This window comes from Ovis canadensis, chromosome 2 (assembly GCF_042477335.2).
Source record: "Ovis canadensis isolate MfBH-ARS-UI-01 breed Bighorn chromosome 2, ARS-UI_OviCan_v2, whole genome shotgun sequence".
Classification (NCBI taxonomy): Eukaryota; Metazoa; Chordata; class Mammalia; order Artiodactyla; family Bovidae; genus Ovis; species Ovis canadensis.
The window spans coordinates 129,430,915-129,444,700 of record NC_091246.1 but is presented as its reverse complement, the minus strand read 5'-3'; the positions used below and the strand labels follow the sequence as shown (position 1 = coordinate 129,444,700).

The window sequence follows — 13,786 nt, the reverse complement described above, 5'->3', positions numbered from 1 at the left end:
TATAAAAGACTGCATATGAAACTATTATTTTATTATGTCATGATACTTCTTTCCTTAAAATAACACACAGCCTTTACATATGCCTATTTTATAATATTCTGATCTAAATAAAACCAAATTGCCTGGCTGCTGAATTATTAATCCCCAAGATACATAAATTTCTCAGTGATTACAAATGAATAAAACAAAATTAATTTTTAATATCATCCTTCTTCAGGTTGAATATTACTGTCATTTCAGTTTTCATACCTAAAGACATGCCAAAATAAATGATTAAATAAAAATATAAATATTTAATATTACATTACAATGCATAAAAACCAGATTAAATGTGAAAAGTCACATCGGATCATATACCTTTTAAATCTAAAATGATTCCAATGTTAATAATCATATTGGTTGAATCAATGAGATAATTTTGTTGTTGTTTTTCAGTTGCTAAGTAGTGTCCGACTTTTTGCAGCACATCAAGCTCCCTTATCCACCACTATCTCCCAGAATTTGCTCAAATTCATGTTCATTGATTGGGGATGGTATTTAACCATCTCAGTTGCTCCCACTTCTTTCTTCTTTTGCCTTCACTCTTTCCCAGCATCAAGGTCTTTTCTAATGATATAATAAGGTGACAGAAAATTTTGATTAAATTTATAAGCTTTGTTTTATGTGAAGTCACAGTTAACAACAAACTACAAATACTCAGTAAAGTCATCATGATTGTATAGTCACATGTATTTCAATAGCAGTCCATTCTCAGAAAATGGTGTGTTACCATGTCAGGGTTGGAAGTGTTGGTTATTATCACAAAAGCATCACTTTTACAGCAAGTTCAAAGTCCTAGCATAATGTCTTCTTAATATTGAGTTGGTAAACTTACATCTTCACTTTTATACTTTCATCCAAACTTTTCTATTCAATTCTCTTAACTTGACCATCACAATTTACTTCTTAAACTTTAACCTCATGCTCTGAAATGTATCTTTAACCTCTCTGATAAATCATATCTGACAGTGTAATATCTGGAAAACAGTTCAGTTCAGTTCAGTTCAATCACTCAGTCATGTCCAACTCTTTGCAGCCCTATGGACTGCAGCATGCCAGGCTTCGCTGTCCACCACCAACTCCTGGACCTTACTTAAACTCACGTCCATTGCATCAGTGATGCAATCACACAATCTCATCCTCTGTAGTCCCCTTTTCCTCCCACCTTCAATCCTTCCCAGCATCAGGGTCTTTTTAAATGAATCAATTCTTTGCATCAGGTGGCTGAAATATTAGAGTTTCAGCTTCAATATCAGTCCTTCAAATGAACACTCAAGACTGATCTGCTTTAGGATTGACAGGTTGGATCTTCTTGCAGTCCAGTCTTCTCCAACACCACAGTTCAAAAGCATCAATTCTTCTGCACTCAGCTTTCTTTACAGTCCAACCCTCACATCCATACATGACTACTGGAAAAACCATAGCTTTGACTAGATGGACCTTTGTTGGCAAAGTAATATCTCTGCTTTTTAATATGCTATCTAGGTTGGTCATAACTTTCCTTCCAAGGAATAAGTGTCTTTTAATTTCATGGCTGCAATCACCATCTGCAGTGATTTTGGAACCCCCAAAAATAAAGTCAGCCACTGTTTTCAGTGTTTCCCCGTTTGTTTGCCATGAAATGATGGGACCAGATGCCATGATCTTCATTTTCTGAGTGTGAAGTTTTAAGCCAACTTTTTCACTCTCCTCTTTCACTTTCTTTTTTTTTTTTAATTTTACTTTACAATACTGAATTGTGTTTTATAAAGGAAAACTCAAAACTCTCTTACTGATTTTGGATTATATGTTCAATTTTTCCTCTATTTATATCCCACCATATCTGTGACTCATATTTACAGAGGGAAAAAAAGAGCAAAATTTTAGAAATGTGTAAGACTGAAATATATTTTACATTTGTTAAAGTGTTCTCTTGAAACCTACAGATTTAAAAAAAAAGCTTTTTCAAGGAAGCCATTTGTATACAATTGTCGAGTAACAGCATTTTATAGGATCTAATCAACCTAGTTTTAAAATAACCAATATACTATGTGATATATCAACCTTAGTTTGAGAAGTTAATTGGAAGTTGAGTAATTCTAAAAATTGAAAATTTTCAATGTAGAAGGAGCTGAAAAACAGCTATTTGTTAGATAGTTCAAAGGTCATTTAAAATATATTATAAATTGCTAAAAGAAAGATTCACCAACTGAATAGCTATAATCTTTCAGGTGTAAATATTTTTGTTCTTTTTTGGACAAAATTATGTTCTTTTGGACCATTTATGCAAATAACTTTGTGGTTCCCTCTCTTGACATAACTAACACTTTCCACTGGCTTTTTAGAAAAATGCATCACATAACCCAGGCACCTAGGTACATTTTAAAAGTCCATTGAGTCTTTACACAAATAGAAAAAGATATTGTTATTGTCTGCTTCAAGCATTGGAAATTTAAAATGGACATATTCCATTCTTTTTCTTTTTTAATTGTGGGATAATTGCTTTACAATGTTGTGCTGATTTCTGCCATACAACATGTGAATCAGCCATAAGTATACATATGACTACTCCTTCTTAAATCTCTCACATACCTCCCACCCCATCTTAGCCCTCTAGGTTGTCACAGAGCACCAGCTGAGCTCCCTGTGCTATACAGCAGCATCCCACTAGCTAGTTTTGTACATATGGCAGTGCATATCTTTCCATGTTACTCTTTCACTTTGTCCCACCCTCTCCTTCCCCTGCTCTGCCACAAGTTTGTTCTCTATGTCTATGTCTCTATTTCTGTCTTGAAAATAGGTTCATTGGTACCATTATATATATATATGTACATATATGTATATGTATTTATAACAGGCTCTAAATTCATCTACCTCACTAAACCTGACTCAACTTAGTTCCTTTTTATGGCTGAGTAATATTCCATTGTCTATGTGTATCACAACTTCTTTATCCATTCATCAGTGGATGTCTAGGTTGCTTTCATGCCCTGGCTATTGTAAATAGTGTTGCAATGAACATTGGGGTACATGTGTATTTTTGAATTATGGCTTTTTCAGGATATATGCCTAGTAGTGGGATGCTGGATCATATGGTAATTTTGTTCCTGGATTTTTAAGGAATCTCCATAATGGTTGTATCAGTTTACATTCCCACCAACAGTGTAGGAGGGTTTCTTTTTCTCCATCCCTTCTAGGATTCATTGTCTAGATTTTTTGATGATGGACATTCCGACAAATGTAAGGTGATATTTCATTGTAGTCTAGATTTACATTTCTCTAATAATGAGTAAAGTTGAACATTTTTTCATTTTTTTATTGGCTATCTGTATGTGTTTGTTGGAGAGATGTCTGTTTGGACATATTCCTAAGTACAAAATTCTGAAGTCAATACTTAATGGGTCAAAACAATATTACGCAGATTTTTTAAGAGATGTAAAGACTCTTTGATTGTGTGACTTGAATGTAAGCTGTTTGAAGTTATTATTATGTGTAAATAAATAATTTGACATTGAAATGAGGTATTTGAATATATAGAAAAAATTCAAAATATTATGAAAAGAATATAAGAAGCAGATTTTGGTGATAAATATTTTCTAGCCTTCACTGGATAGTGGAAAGTGCTTCAACTCAAGAATAGGAATATTAGTTGAATGTGGCATGCACACCCCTAACATAAAGATAATTATTACTGACCAGCTACTTGGATTTAGCTTTAGGATTATTCATGCAACTGCATTCCGTGATATTTCCCCCTATATTTGCAAACTAAGCTATAATTAAAGCTGCTGCTGCTGTTAAGTCACTTCAGTCGTGTCCAACCCTGTGCGACCCCATAGACGGCAGCCCACCAGGCTCCCCTGTCCCTGGGATTATCCAAGAAAGAACACTGGAGTGGGTTGCCGTTTCCTTCTCCAATGCATGAAAGTGGAAAGTGAAAATTGAAAAGTGAAATTGAAGTCACTCAGTCCTGTCTGACTCTTAGTGACCCCATGGACTGCAGCCTACCAGGCTCCTCCACCCATAGGATTTTCCAGGCAAGAGTACTGGAGTGGGCTGCCATCTCCTTATCCGATAATTAAAGCTATTTGGTAGGTACTTCTGGAGAAGGTAGTGTGTGTTCTTATTTTACATTCAGCCATATATTTGCAATTTTAAGGCAATGAGCACTGAAGTGGCTTCAGGTTCAACTTAATACAGTTTTATCAATTGCTATTTTTATCAGGTTAAAAATAATAGTCAAAGACTTATTCAAGGCCTTGCTATACACTCTCTCTGTATGCAGGACACTAAAAAGGGCAATATTCTAAAGATTCTGAGTGAGTACTACTATTAACAGTGAGAAATTGTATTGATAAATACCTATTGAGGGTAAAAATATAATTAAAATTCAGGAAGTGAAAATAAATTCTGCATTAGAATTTGTGTGTGTGTATGTGAGTGCTCAGTTGCTCAGTCATGCCTGACACTTTACAACTCTCTAGATTGTGGCCTGCCAGGATCCTCTGTCCATGGAATTTTCCAGGCAAGAATACTGGCCTGTGTTGCCATTTCCTCCAGGAGATCTTCCCAACCCAGGGATCAAACCTGCATTTCTAGCATCTTCTGCATTGTCAGGTGGATTCTTTACTGCTGAGCCACCAGGGAAGCCCCTGAATTAGAAAACTTATTGCAATAATATGACAGGGTCAAACAATTGAAAAGACAAGATTGCAAAGGGTATACACATGAAAGGCTTTAGCAAAAGCAATGGATAAGAAACAATGGAAAAAAAAAAAAAGAAAGCACAAGCAAGCAGTAGTAAAGTAGTTCAAAGATTTCCAAACACAGTTCCCCAAGATTCTTTATCCATTGTTCAGGTCATACTTGGTTTTGGATTATGAACCACCAAAGTTTGCATAATATTTTTCGGTTCCAGAGGAACCTCCATAGGTGTTTCTGAGGAGTCTTCTTTTTTTTAATCACTTTTTAATGGAAGTATAGCTGACTCACAACACAATAATTTCATGTGTACAGCATATTAATTCAATATTTTATAGAGTATATTGTATACATTGTATTTTATAGAATATATTCTGTACAAAGTAATTATGAAATATTGACTATATTCCATTTACTGAACATTACATCCTTGTACCTCATTTATTTTACATCTAGAAGTTTCTGTTTCTTAATCCCCTTCACCTACTTTTCCCCTCCCACTACCTCTCTCCACTCTGGCAATAATTAGTTTTCACTCTGTTTTGTAATATTTGTTCATTTGTTTTTCTTTTTGAGATTTCACATATCAGTGAAAACATACAGCATCTTTCTTGCTATGCCTGACTTATTTCACTAAGTGTAATACCTTCCAGGTCCACCTGTGCCATTGCAAAAGGCAAAATTCCATTCATTTTTATGGCTGAGGAATATTCTATATTGTGTATGTGTGTCTGTGAGCATGTGTTGTACATATGTAGGTGTGTAATGCATCATCATTATCTATTTATCTGTTGTTGAAGGACCCATGGTGTTCCCATACTATTAAGTATTGTAAATAATGCTGCTATGAACACAAGGTTTCACATATCTTTTTTAATTTATGCTTTTGTTTTCTCTGGGAAAATACCAAGAAGTGGGACTATGGTATCCTATAGTAGTTTTATTTTTAATTTTTCATAAGCCTGCAACTACTTTTCCATAGTGACTCTACCAGTTTGCATTCCAATCAACAGTGCACGAGGGTTTCTTCTTCTACCAGAGGTCTTTTATACACCGTACGTTAGTTGGCTAAACTGGGTTCTGTATCTGTTAAACCAGGAATAAACTATCAATGTCTACTTCTTTAAACAATGGAACAAGTTAGTACATGTGCTCCCAGAAGAGTTTTGAATTTTAAACAGCATGTTATAAATGATTAGCTAGGGAACTCATTTTTTTATGGTCAATGGTCAATATCAGACTTCCAGGCATTCCTGGAGATAACTGTGAAGCTGCCCCAGTCCAACTGTAAGATAACATATCCTTGCAATCTCACAAAAGACTGAGTGATGTGAATCTGGCAGAATAACTTAAGCTTCAGTCTCCATGTGCCAATTATTTAATAGACTTTATGGCACTTATTATGACAATTCTTAAAGCACCTAAAGGCTTCTCTGGTGGATCAGATGGTAAAGAAAGAATCTGACTGCAATGCAGGAGACCCAGGATTGATCCCTGGGTCAGGAAGATCCCCTGGAGAAGAAAATGGTATTCTTCAGAATGGTATACCCATTCTGGTATTCCTCCCTGGGGAATTCCATGGACAGAGAAGCCTGCCTGGGCTACAGTCCATGGGATCCCAAAGAGTCAGAAGTGACTCACTGACTAACACATACAAAGAAATCAAAACTAAACCTTATATTGAGGTATAATACAGCATACTACTACTACCACTACTACTAAGTCACTTCAGCCGTGTCCGACTCTGTGCGATCCCATAGACGGCAGCCCACCAGGCTCCCCCCGTCCCTGGGATTCTCCAGGCAAGAACACTGGAGTGGGTTGCCATTTCCTTCTCCAATAATACAGCATGCTGCTGCTGCTAAGTCGCTTCAGTCGTGTCCGACTCTGTGCGACCCCAGAGGAGGCAGCCCACCAGGCTCCTCCGTCCCTGGGATTCTCTAGGCAAGAACACCGGAGTGGGTTGCCATCTCCTTCTCCAATGCATGAGAGTGAAAACTGAAAGTGAAGTTGCTCAGTTGTGTCCGACTTTGCGATCCCATGGACTGCAGCCCACCAGGCTCCTCCATCAATGGGATTTTCCAAGCAAGAATACTGAAGTAGGCTGCCATTGCCTTTTCCGAATAATACAGCATAAATACAACTGAGCCACTAAGCACACACACACATAATACAACATGGCATGTAGTGTGTGTATGTTAGCTGATCAGTTGCGTCCAATTCTTTGCAACCCCATCTACTATAGTCCACTAGGCTCTTCTGTCCATGTGATTCTCCAGGCAAGATTGCTGGAGTAGATTGCTGTTCCCTTCTCCAGAGGATCTTCCTGACTCAGAAATTTAACCCTGGTCTCCTGCATTGCAGGCAGATTCTTTACCATTTGAGCTACAGAGAAGTCCTTGTAGTTTTTACTTCAAAAGGAAGCCATGTAGTATTTACTTCAAAATTCAAAGGAGGCTTAGTATAAATAATTTTACAAAATAATAATTGGTTGTTTTTCAGCTCTAAGTGGCATCCAACTCTTTATGACTCCATATACTGTAGCATGCCAGGCTGCTTTGTCCTTCACTATATACAGGAGTTTGCTCAAATTCGTATCTACTGAGCTGGTGATGCTATCTAACCATCTCATCCTCTGTCACCTCCTTAACCTTTTGCCTTCAATCAGGGTCTTTTCCAGTGACTAGGCTCTTTGAATCAAGTGGCCAAAATATTGGAGCTTCACCTTAGGAAGAGTCCTTCCAATGAATAGTCAGGGTTGATTTCCTTTAGCATTGATTGGTTTGATCTCTTTGCAGTCCGCAGGACTTTCAAGAATCTACTCCAGCATCACAAATCAAAAGCTTCAATTCTTCAGCACTCAGCTTTCTTTATGGTCCAATCCTCACATCCATACACAACTATTGTAAAAACCATGGCTTTGACAATATGGAACTTTTAACAGCAAAGTGATGTCTGTTTTTTAATACACTGACTAGGTTTGTCATAGGTTTCTTTCCAAGGAGTAAGTGCTTTTTAATTTCATGGCTGCAGTAACACATCCACAGTGATTTTGTAGTCAAGGAGTGTCATTGTCTCCACTTTATCCACTTCTATTTGCCATGAAGTGATAGGACCAGATGCCACAATCTTATTTTATTAATGCTGAGTTTCAAGCCAGCTTTTTCACTCTCCTCTTCACCCTCATCAAGAGTTTATTTAGTTCTTCACATACTGCCAATAGAGTGCTATCATCTGCAATCTGAAGTTGTTGACATTTCTCCCACACATCTTGATTCCAGCTTGTGCCTCATCCACTCTGGCATTTTGCATGATGTACTTTGCATATAGGTTAACAAGCAGGGTGACAAGATATAGCCTTGACATACTTCTTTCCCAGTTTTGAACCAGTCAGTTGTGTCATGTCCGGTTCTAACTGTTGCTTATGGACCTTCATACAGGTTTCTCTGGAGACAAGTAAGGTGATCTTTTACTCCCATCTCTAAGAATTTTCTACAGTTTGTTGTGATTCACACAAAGATTTTAGCATAGTCAGTGAAGCAGAAGCAGATGTTTTTCTGGAACTTCCTTGTTTTATCCTCTATCCAACAAATGTTGGCAATTTGATCTCTGGTTTTGTTACCTTTGTGAAACTCAGCTTGTAGATCTGGAAGTTCTCAGTTCATGTTCTGCTGACACCAAGCTTGAAGGATTTTGAGCATAACCTTGCCAGTATGTGATATGAGCACAACTGTATGGGAGTTTGAACATTCTTTGAGATTGCTTCTTTGAAATTTGAATGAAAACTGACCTTTTCCTCACCTGGCTATACGTGAGTGACCTGGCTAATGAAGATCATTTTTTTCTTTTTGGATAGTTCTGTGTATTCTTGCCACTTCTTCTTAATATCTTCTGCTTCTATTAAGTCCTTGCCATTTCTGTTCTTTACTGTGCCCATCTTTGCATAAAATGTTCCCTTGGCATCTCTAATTATCTTGAAGAGATCTCTAATCTTTCCCATTCTGTTGTTTTCCATTTATTTGCATTATTCATTTTAAAAGGCCGTCTTAATTCTCCTTGCTCTTCTCTGGAACTGTGAATGCAACTGGGTATATCTTTCCCTTTCTCGCTTGCTTTTGCTTCTCTTCTCTGGAACTGTGAATGTAACTGGGTATATCTTTCCCTTTCTCCCTTGCTTTTGCTTCTCTTCTTTCCTCAGCTATATGTAAAGTGTCCTTAGGCAACCACTAATGTCTTCATGCATTTCTTTTTCTTTGGGATGTTTTTGCCCACTGACTCCCAAACAGTGTTATAAACCTCAGTCCATAGTTCTTCAAGCACTCTACCAGATCTAATCCCTTGAATCTATTCCTCAGCCTCCACTGTATAATCCCAAGGGATTTTACTTAGGTCATGCCTGAATGGCTTAGCGGTTTTCCTTTGATTGCAAACAACAAAATCAATCTGATTTCAGCATCAAGCTGTTGGAAGGTGTTTGCTATGAACAGTATGTTCTCTTGAAAAAACTCTGTTAGGCTTTGTTGTGCTTCATATTGTACTCCAAGGCCAAACTTTCATATTATTTGGGATATCTCCTGACTTCCTACTTTTGCATTTCAATCCTTGCTCTAAGATGAAAACTACATCTTATTTTAGTGTTAGTTGTAGGTCTTCACAGAACTGGCCAACTTCAGATTCTTCGGCATTAGTGGTGTGGCATAGATTTGCATTACTGAGATGTTGAATGACTTGCCTTGGAAACATGCCAAGATAATTCTGTGGTTTTTCAGATTTCACCCAAGCCTGCATTTCACATTCTTTTGTTGACCGTGAAGGCTAATCCATTTCTTCTATGGGATTCTTGCCCACAGTAGTAGATATCATGATCATCTAAATTAAATTCACCCATTCATGTCCATTTTGGTTCGCTGATTCCTAAGACATCAGGTTTCACTCTTGTCATCTCCTATGGCATCTCAACCATGTCCAATTTACCTTGATTCATAGACCTAACATTCCAGGTTCTTGTGCAATGTTGTTCTTTATAGAATTGGACTTTTGCTACCAGACACATCCACAACTGTGTCACTTCTGCTTGACCCTGCTGCTTCATTCTTCCTGAAACTATTAGTAATTGCCCTCCACTCTTCCCTAGTTGCATATTAGATGCCTTCTGACCTGAGGGCCTCATCTTTCAGTATCACATTTCTTTTCCTTTTCATACTGTCCATAGGGTTTTTCAGGCAAGAATACTGAATTGGATTGACATTCCCTTCTCTAACGGACCACGTTTTTTCAAAACTCTTCACTATAACCTGTTCATCTTGGGTGGTCCTGCATGATGCAGCTCACGGCTTCATTGAGTTATACAAGCCCCTTTGCCTTGACAAGGCTGTGATCCATGAAGGGAATGACTGGTTACTACAGTAAATTACCAATAAAAAACACCTACAAACTAACACAAACCCTTCTCAGACCCATAACCACAAACCAGTGCTATTAAACCGTGTATTTCTTACCTTGACTATAAGTAAATGTTGCAGAAATATTTTAGCAAAATTATTCAGGCTAATTACAGGTCTACTGAAATTAACCTTTACAGCACACAATTCATGAGGTAAAGAGCTTAACAATCAAGTAAAATGAAGGATAAGTAAATTATACAGAAATAGTGACTACACAATCAAACATCTACTATTTCTGATGTCCTATGCTAACAGCTTTGAATTAATCTTCTTTTAATCTTAAAGCACCACTGTATAATTTCTTCCAATGTTTCCTCCCAACTTTGTTGAAATGTAATTTAAATACAATGAAATTCAACAATTTAAATGTACAATGTGATGAGATATGTCTGTATGTTGACTGCATTGAACATTCTCCAGGCCAGTACAGTACATGTGGAGAGATCTGCCTGGTTTGGTCTATTTCTTCACACTCATATGTCTTATCTATTGACAGAACCCAGGCTTTCTACAGAGTTCTACTGGAAAAGATACATTTTTGTAAAAAGTTTCTTTGTTAAACTTTCCAATTACTAGAGTGACCATGCACCATATTTTGCTGGCTAAAGATCCAGTTTCTGTGTCTTGTTTTCCTGTACTTGCTAATGGTAGACTGGCAGTATTGGGAGATAATCTCACTGGTGTATGATTATGCTGATTCTTCCCTGCTGTGACTTTGACAAAGATCATTACAAAATGATGAATTTTACTTAAAAATTATTCAGTAAATGGTATTGAACACAATTACTTCAGCTCTGTGCTAAGTCACTTCAATTGTGTCTGACTCTTTGAGACTCAGTGGACCGTAGCCTGCCAGTCTCCTCTGTCCATGGGATTCTCCAGGCAAGAACACCGAAAGTAGGTTTCCATGCCCTTCTCCAGGGACTTTAGCTCTTAGTAATAGATTATTACTGATATACACATCCAGAAATCATTAAGAAATTAAATGTGAAAAAGTTTTATATCCAATTTGGTGTTAAAATGATGAGAGTTCAAACTTGATTTGTTATTTAGATCAGACTTAATTGAAGAATAGAAAGTGTTGTGAAACATTCAGATTATGAAGTGATCTTGTCATTGCAGAGGATGCTTGATTAGTGAGAGTTTTTGATATTCTTTTGTAGGTAGATTTTCTAGTAGTATTCTGATATTAAACTTTTCTATGTGGTTAATCATACATTTCCATCATGAACTATAGAACAGTATGAACAATTCATTACATTATGGGTTTTATGGTAAAATATTCAGATATTTATTGAAATCCTCACAATTTAGAAAAGTAGATTTAATAGGCTCAACAACATTCCCACATTATTAATCCAGTTGTGAAAAAAATTGCCTAGGAAGAGCTAATAATATACTTTTCTTGTTTATTCTAGCTGTTAGGAGAATTTAGAAGTCTGACCTCAGCTTATTTTTACCAGTAATTGCTTACTGTGAACTGAAGTTCTCTGATGCTAATCTTTTTCACTCACTAGAAATCCATGTTATTGTTTTGTAAATATGACTATTTTTAAATGAAATAATGCATATATTCATTTTCATTTATATTGCATTTACTTTTATTTTTGGTTGAATTTTGTCCCCTCCAAAAAGTTTGTTGAAGTCCTAACTCTAAGAACCTAAGAATGTTACTTTACTTGAAGATATGGGTCTTTATAGAATTAATCAAGTTAAATTGAAATCATTAGGATGGGTCCTAATTCAACATGATTAGTAACCTTATTTTTTTTAATATAAGTTTATTCATTTTAATTGGAGGCTAATTACTTTATTTTAAAAAAAGGAAATTTAGTGCTCACTTCGGCAGCACATATACTAAAATTGGAATGATACAGAGAAGATTAGCATGGCCCCTGCGCAAGGATGCACGCAAATTCGTGAAGCGTTCCATATTTTTGTTTGGGAATGCATGTACACCCATGGTGGATTCATGTCAATGTATGGCAAAACCAATACAGTATTGTAAATTAAAATAAAGTAAAATAAAATAAAATAAAATAAAAAAATAAATAAAGCCAAAAAAAATTTAAAAAGGAAATTTAGATACTGAGATGATATATGCAGGGAAGATGACATGAAGATATAAAGGAAGAAGACAGTCAACCACAAGCCAAGAAGACAGGCCTCAAAAGTAACCAAAACTGCTGACACCTTGATTACGAACTTCTAGCCTCCAGAAGTATGAGAAAATAAATTTCTATTGTTTAAGCATTCTAGTTTGTGGTTCTCCATTACAGCAGTCTTGGAAAACTAATACACTTTCAAAAAGTGATAAATTATTTCCACTAAGCTAGTCTCTGAACTTTCAAACAGTCAAGGAATAAAGAAAAGCTCATCTCCTGTTAGAAGGAAAATAAGAACATTGTAGATTTTCTTCCAGTCACTGCATTCTAGAAAGACTCATTTTCACAGATCATACTAAAAATAAGGGACAACTAATAATGTATTAAGAAACCTTCAGAGTGGGAATTGCAAGAATGATCTTATATAAACACTTTTATCAGTATCAAAGGTTATTTTTCTGTATCTGCTAACAGAAAAATAGCATGCTGCTATTCCTGCTGATCTCACCACGATCACCTTTAAAAGTCTGACTGTATCCCAAATGAAAATTTGTATGAAGACATTATAAAGTTATCATAAAACTGAAAACTTAAGAAGGAATATCCCAGGATAAAGGAAAACACAAGCCTGATTCCTACAGCACTTTTCTATAAGTGGCACAGAGTAGAGAGTCTAAAAATTCAAGCAGAAAGAGGCAGAAGCCAATGTTTGAAAGATGAGAAAAAAAAGAGAAAGATTTGGTAAATATTTCAAATTTGCAGTTAGAATTCCAAAAGAGCAACACCCTTGAGTGAGGTAAAGAAACAATCCTTAGGAAATATTAAATCCAGTCTCAATTCAACACAATTATAGACAGAATAAAAGTGACCTATCTCAATCAACACTGCACACCAGATACTCAGATTTCATCATCACCTGATGGATTCCTAAAACAAGGCAACTTTGAAAGTCCAGATAATCCTATGCCATATATTTTCTCCACAGCATTAGAAAATATTTCAATTCTTTAATGCAGCAAGTATATTATTAATAATGAAAATATTTAAATGTATAAATAAAATCATAACAAAAGATTTACTAAACCAATAATAAAGGAAGGTTTAATAATAATAATAAAGGTATGTGCAATGTGCCTGGTGGACTACAGTCCAAGGGGTTGCAAAGAGTCAGACATAACTGAGAGACTACCACTTTCACTTAACACTGCATGCAAAGTCTATGTGTTGAAAATACTACCTAGTACACAAAAATTAAACTGAACAAAATAGGAAGATGTTTTTCTATTTGATAAAATCAATTCTTTCTAAGTTTCTAAGTTAATATTTATCAATTATACATAATCCAAATTTTAAAAATGTCTTAGGTTAGCATTTTTCCCACTTATTGAATAGAAATAAATATATTAATAATAAAGTTCATGATGAAAAATGACTATGAAAATTAGCTAAGGAATAACTAAAGAGAAAAGGCTATGAAAATGGACAATTCCCTAACAGGTATTAAGACACAAATCAGCA

At 35.9% G+C, this 13,786-nt stretch overlaps 1 non-coding gene across 1 annotated transcript; it reads left to right on the top strand.

Moving 5' to 3' along the window:
* The first annotated feature begins 11,996 nt into the window (after positions 1-11,996).
* On the top strand, positions 11,997-12,102 carry LOC138434790 (U6 spliceosomal RNA). Its single transcript, XR_011254871.1, has one exon. It is a non-coding gene; the product is annotated as a U6 spliceosomal RNA (small nuclear RNA).
* Positions 12,103-13,786: the final 1,684 nt, after the last annotated feature.